Source organism: Galeopterus variegatus, unplaced genomic scaffold (assembly GCF_000696425.1).
Source record: "Galeopterus variegatus unplaced genomic scaffold, G_variegatus-3.0.2 Scaffold5537, whole genome shotgun sequence".
NCBI classification, from domain to species: domain Eukaryota; kingdom Metazoa; phylum Chordata; class Mammalia; order Dermoptera; family Cynocephalidae; genus Galeopterus; species Galeopterus variegatus.
In genome coordinates, this window is record NW_007731648.1 from 118,190 (window position 1) to 125,458 (window position 7,269).

The 7,269-nt window shown below is 35.1% G+C and overlaps 1 long non-coding RNA gene across 1 annotated transcript in view; it reads right to left on the reverse strand.

Moving 5' to 3' along the window:
- LOC103605010 overlaps positions 1–5,428 on the reverse strand; it is an 8,756-nt gene extending 3,328 nt beyond the window's left edge. The window contains exons 1-2 of the long non-coding RNA XR_551768.1: positions 5,354–5,428; positions 575–626 (exon numbers count right to left, since the gene is read on the reverse strand). This is a non-coding gene — a long non-coding RNA (uncharacterized LOC103605010). The remainder of the gene's footprint in view (positions 1–574; positions 627–5,353) is intronic.
- Positions 5,429–7,269: the final 1,841 nt, after the last annotated feature.

Below are 7,269 nucleotides of genomic sequence, written 5' to 3' on the forward strand. Positions count from 1 at the left end.
TGGAATGGAAATTCGGAGTCATGTCATTCTAGGCTCTTAAAGTGAATATTAGGAATAACACTGGTTGTTATAAAAAAATTATAAACACCTAATTTTATAAGGAGATTTGCTGATTAATTTTTAACTATGTTATAAACAAAGCTAGCTTTTCTTGTAGAGAGTTTGTGTACTTTAGAGGCAGTTCAATACCTTTTACATTTTCCAGTCTCTAGACACCAGGATAAAATAAAGACAAAGTCCAAACTGAAAAAAATGTCATTGTATTTTCTTTGAAACCATACATGTAGATAAACTCTGGATTGGCTTTTNTATGATATTACAAACAAAGGAGCAGGTAGAAAGAAAAAGAAATATTTAGTAATGAGGTTTTTTAATTGTTAAAGGGAATATTTGAAGAAAGAATTTTTTAATTATTCCTATTTAGCTGTATATCCAAAGCCTATGTTAAACAAATTAACATATAAAATACCTTCCAGAAAATTTTTCATTATGATGAAATTTTTATTATATACAAATGAACCCTATGTAAATGATGTAACTTTTATGAATAACAGACATTAAATATTTCACTTACATGTGTTCTCAGAACTTTGAATGTTTTCTTAAGTGCTTTCGCTTCTTGAATACTAAAAAAGAAAAAAAAATTTAAAAAGAGACAGCAACTTACTACTAATAAAAAAAAGGCAATGCACCATGACAAGTAGACTACTTTGAGTGATCTTGAAACATGTTGGTTTTGTCAGTAACTTGAGTGTTTATGCCTCACTGAAACCTCATCCATGGCTGAAGCAACTTAAGTAGATTTTCCAATACATTTCCAGCCAGTTTATTCGAATCCTTGTCCTACAGCTTCGCCTTCTCTCTCTGTTCTGTCACCTATGGCAGTTTCATATAGAAATATTTCAAATCCTCGCCTGGTTTTACAGACCTTTAAATATTTGTCTGGGATGTGACATGCGGGAAGAGACCAAAGAAGGGAAGAGACCAAAGAAGGAAAGATCATCACTGAAATTAGACATCCGAAAAAAATAATACAAATTTGAAACAGACACATTTTTAAAAAGTAAAAGAAAGGAGCACTAATTATGTGAGTGGGAAGAGAAAAAAGCATGTGACGCAGAGCTGGAAGGTCTAGCACCCGCAGTCTTCGAGTCTGGGCGACTGCACACTGTTGCTTGGAGGGATAGAAAAATAGGGGCTTCTTAGTTGGGAGCAGGGAACTAAATTTCCATAGCTTCCGCCTCCCAAATGCCTGGGTTAGTCTAACTTCTGGCAAATTGATCTCGGGCAAACAAAGCTTGACTGAGAGCCTCAGTGTGCTTTGATCGAACAGCCAGCCACCTTAATGCTGACTGACACAGGGGGCAGGTTTTTGATACCTCAAATAATGATAAAACTCCATCATGAAGGACCCAAAGCAAAAACCTTCAAAACCTCGGAGATTTTTCATCACCTAAAAAGCGAATAGCTTTACTTCACAAAATTCCAGTAAAATCTATTGTACATTCTTTTACAATAATCTTTCTTTGGAGTCAAAACATGTTTTTGTTAGTTACATATAAATATCATCTCATTTGCTGCTGCAGTGTGACCAGCAGAGGTGTTGTGGTAGACAGTTTTAGAAATGGGAAATTCTGGAATGGAAATTTGGAGTCATGTCATTCTAGGCTCTTAAAGTGAATATTAGGAATAACACTGGTTGTTATAAAAAAAATTATAAACACCTAATTTTGTATGGAGATTTGCTGTTTAATTTTTAACTATGTTATAAACAAAGCTAGCTTTTCTTGCAGGGAGTTTGTGTACTTTAGAGGCAATTCAATACCTTTTACATTTTCCAGTCTCTAGACACCAGGATAAAATAAAGACACTAAGTCCAAACTGAATGTCATTGTATTTTCTTTGAAACCATACATATAGATAAACTCTGGATTGGCTTTTTGGATCTGTTTTCTATTTTTAGTAATTGGGAGCCAACTCGGAATATTGAAAAATAATAATCATCTGATGCAAAGCCAAAGTTCTTTGCTTTACAGCCAATGTCAAAAATAGGGAGTTATTTTCTTTATGGTTTACTGTTGACTTTAAACATTTCTATAATGCCTAACCTGCCTTTGTAATATTTTTTTCCCAGAAGAATATTACAATTTATCTTATATTCAAAATAAATTATAATAATTCTAACTTAATATATCATTCTAAATGCCCTCTGGGAAGATTTCCATTTTTTTTAAACCTGGTTCTGTAGCAAAGAAAAGAAAAAAAATTCAGAATTGTACATGATACTCAAGGAAAGATCTATGAATATTGATATAAATAGCAATATTTCCATAATTAAATTTCTGTTTAACTGTACTGCAAAGTAGATATTTTTATCTAACATCACTCCCCATTTGCTACATTTTTCTGTGAATATAAATATGGTTGACTCTCCCTTATCATGTGTCACTTCAACAAGTTCTCTTCCCTTGGGTTATTCATTTTTGCTTCTTTGCATTTACATTTTACCTTGTGCTGAAATAACAAAAAGCTGGCAAAAAGTTCCAGGTATTAGCCATATGTAGAAAGTTCCTGGTGTGAATTTCTGTGTACTTTTTCCTCACATATTAGAATTGTTGGGAACATTTTTTTCCATTGGAACTTCCTGTTGACATCTTGCATGATCTTATAATCTGAAGAGTAACTCGATACCTTTTATGGTTATTTGAAAATAAAATTTACTACGTATAAGATGCTCCAGTCTTTGTTGCCTCATATTATGTATGAGTATATTAACTTTTTCTGTATTTTCACATTGAACCAGAAAGTATTAACTTCAGAGAATATCTAAGTTGTTATTTGTGACAAACATACAGAGATGAAGAAATTCAAAAGTGAAAGCATCTTTACTTAATCATTGTCTTTCTGCTTCTTTTCCTTTTCCAAAGCAGCAAAAATCATGAAGAACTATCAGCTTTATCTCTGACATTCAAGACTTTTGACAGCTTGCATCACTTAAAGTTATATTTATTATTCAGTAAACTTTAATTCTATAGAATAAATGCCCTTGATGAAATGTGATTTTTGAAAAGCACAAAGGTGTTTTAGGATTTCAGGCAGCTGAAGCTGTTTGAATTCTGCAGAGTAGTTTGTCAGAGGAAGAATATATTTTAAACATAATATTTGTAGCATTTTCCCTGACTGACCTAGATGCTGTATAGGAATTTTAAAGAGCTACAAAAACCTCCAAAACGTTATGAAATAAATAATGAAGTGATGGTATTTTTCTGTAACATAAATTGAAACAATTTATTTTATAAATACAACTACATGATTACTTTATTATTTGAGTGCAGATCTGAGATTCCTCCTGGTATGTGTTAATGACAAGGAGATGTTTATATTTCCAAGTGTTCTGATATAGTTCTCTATTCAATTTTTTTTTAATTCAGCATCATAAACGTGTGTGTGATTATATGTGTTCTATATTTTTGTTCTAACACCCATGAAAAGATATATACTTTTAAGAAAAAAGGTTCATCTACTTTAAAACCAGTTTGTAATTAAAAGCAAAATAATGGCAAAGTTTCTTCAGCTGAGATACTATAATAGGTCTATGTTTTGTTAGCCGAAAATGAGGCTATGCTCCCAAAAGCTCCCTGCAAATGCAATTGTATCTTTCTAGCTTCTATGTAGGTTACTGTCTTCAGTGAGCTTGGTCATAACTTTGCTTTTAACTGGAATCATGTTGCTGTTTTGAACTTTTCTGTCCAAAACGTTTGACTAATGCTTATATTTCAACATAAACAACCACAACAAAAAAAGGCAATTTTTGTTGGAATGAATAGTTTAATTTACTTCATCTATTACAAGAGCCATAGTAGAAACAAAAGGTTCTTTCACAATTCAAAGAGTATATTTTGGCTTCAATTGAACATTATTTTTCTGTTAAAGTGTCTGGACCTCAATGAGCTTATTAGGAAATATTAAGTATAAATGTATTGATCTATTTGTGTATACGTATACATAAGTATCCACTATGGTATACTAAATGTGCATACAGTAGACCCCTCGTATTCATGAGGGATATGTTCCAAGATCCCCAGTGGATGCCTGAAACCATGCATAGTACTGAACCTTATATATGAGTATATTTTGTCTTTTCTTTCCTTATTAAGTCGAGAACTTTCACCTTTTCACTGAAAGGAAGCACTGGCTCCTTTGTGGCATATCCAAAGTGTCAACATCACTACTCTTGCACTTTGAGGCTACTATTAAGTACAATAAGGGTCACTTGGACAGAAGCACTGCAATACCAAGACAGTCAGTCTGATAACCGAGACAGCTGCCAGGTGACCAATGGACAGGTAGCGTAGACGATGTGGATAAGGGGCACAAGGGATGAATCATGTGCCAGGCAGGATCCAGTGGAATGGTGCAAGATTTCATCAAACTAGTTGGAACAGCACACAGTTTAAAACTTATGAATTGTTTATTTCTGGAATTTTCTGTGTAGTATTTTCAGACGGCTGTTGACTGGGTAACCAAGTAACGGAAACCATGGAAAGCAAAACTGTGGATCAGGGGGACCACTGTACTGTATAACAGATAGAGCTAGACCCCCAGTCTTACCAAGAGATTTTTAAACATATACGCAACTTCGGTAGCCTGAATACCTAACTATTAAATGTTGAATTACGAAGCACTGGTATCGACACTAAGTTTTTCTGTTTTTCTAGAGTGCCTTGTGTTGGAACATATTGCTAATATAATTTCTCACCATGGGCTTTGCTTTTGTTTTTATTTTGACTCAGATATGGATAAACTCATACGATCACTGTGTGTGCTGGAAAGAGCCTTACTAGACCGTCTGGTTTAAATCCTTATTATTATTTTTATTTTTCAGTTGAAACAGAAAGCACCCAGACAGATGTGTATTGTTTCTAGTTCAGAGAAAATCGTGGGCCTTCCTGCGAAAAGTATGGATATAAAGAGCTTTTCCATTTAATCTCTGCAGATTTCCTCTCTTTACCATTGCTGAAACAGTGTCATTGCAGCAGTATGGCCATTACTGTTACCTCTTAGTTACTGCTCCTGAGTCATTAGCGCAAGTTGCATTCCATTTAGAAACACTGCAATTATTATAAAACGCTGATGGTTATTACTTCATAGACTTTTCAGTAAATGTTCACAGGTTCTACTCAGTGCAACATTCTTCCCAAATTCTCTCTCATCTCACTTCTGTTCCCACTACACTGCTGAAACCACTTTCCTTAAAGTCACCAATGATCTTTTCCTTACCCACATCGTGGCATTTTCCCTGTCTTTATTCACATTGACTTTCGTGCCAGATTTTACGCCCCTTATTACTTACTTCTCTTTAAAACTATTTCCCTGCAGGCCGTGCACCTGCTGCTTCTCTCTGGGGCTCTGCTGACTCAGAGCCAGCACATCACGGTCCAGCTCCAGCATGTCCTCTGTGCTCCTGCTCCACTTCCTTCTCTGGAAACCACATTCTTTCTAAAAGCTTCAACTTTTTAGTGATGACTGCAAATATATTTCTTGGGACAGTCCCACCTGATGGTTCTGTTAGTGCTTTGAAGTGCAGCATAAGTGAAATTGGACTCACTTTTTCTCTCCAACAAACTTCTGGACTTTTTCATTTCTGTTAATGACATCACTCACGTTTCTCCCAGTCATGCAGACTGGGAGGTGACACATTCTCCATCACCTTCTCCTTCTCTCCTCTTCCTTTTTAAAAAATTATCTTGTGTCATTCTGTTGCCAAATCATATCAATCCTTTCTTTATTCTGTGTCTTCGATCGAGGTCTTTATCTCCTTTTGTTGCCATGGCTCTCAGTATTACACTCATTAGAGCTAAGTTTCCTTAACGTGTGAGAAGATATTCTCTGTAGGGAGTCCTGTGAGTTGTTTCTGCTGTTGTGCTGCTTCTCCCATCACTGCTCTCTGCTCTATCCTAAAAGTAGAACCAATGGTCAGAAGTGAAAAAAAAAATTATATCTAAATTATATGGAATAGCTTTCTTGCTAACAAAACCATACGATCTAGAAGGTGGCGAACATTCTCTGTGGGCTTTTAAAAAGAGCACGGTGTCACCTACTTGGAAGAGCTGGAGGACAGCTTTCTCAGCCCATGTGTAATTGCAATAGAATATACTTATTAATTTTACTTGATCAAATTTTAAGTATTTATTTTAAATTAAAGCATATAAGGATACACAATGCAAGACAATAAAAATGTTGCTTCGATTGTAAAGATAAAATCTGTGACTTCAGAGACAGTTTTGGTTTGCAGGTGGACCTCCTAGGAGGTCCAGGTTCGTAGGAACATTTTAGTGGAGGAGTTTGAGAAGCAGTGAAGTAGTGGAGTAAAGTCAAGGTTCTTCCTGGTTCCACCCACGTGTGACAGGTTTGGACAGACGGCAGACCCGGGTTCAGATTCTCCCTCTTCCACTGAGATTCTGGCCCAAGCCCTCACTTGCTCTCATTCCTCATCCTGCACCTGCACCTGTGTGGATCCTCTTCCTTCTGATCTCAGCTCAAATCCTTCCTGCATGTATGCTACAACAAGAGCAATCTTTCTAAACATCATCTTTCAGCTACACCTTCCTTCCCAGGAACTTTAATGGATTCCACTGTATATATGATTACATGTAAACTCCTCTCTGATACATTCAGAGTTCTTCATGGTACAACCCTGTCTTACTTTTCCAGCTTACTCTACACTCCTCCCCAACACTGACCATCCATTGTCCACAGCACATTGTATTCTCACTGTCATGTTTTTGCACACAATATCTTCTCTGATTATAAAACGCTTTTAATTACTTGTCTGCCTAAATCTTACATATTCTTTTTTCTTATTACTTATTGTATACATAATACTAACAAAGAAAATTTTTTAGAAGAAAGAAATCACCTATGATCCCCAAACCATCATATAACATCCACATAAAATTTTTCCAAGTTCTTTTCCAGTCCTTTTTTTAAAAAAAATAAAATTATAATAATTTTGCTAAAGCTCATAGCTTGGTATCTGGGACATGATAAGCACAATAAATGGTAATTGAATTTGAGTCTCAAAACTACCGATCATTTACATTATTCTAATTGTATCTCCATGAAAATTGACTCCATTAGCATTTGTTATAATTGATGCCTTCCTTCTTAACCACCCCATAGTTTTACTGTATATCCCATACACTTGCCACAAATAATATTAGGCCTTTATTATATACATATTGCAAGTTTAATTATTTCCCATGTCTC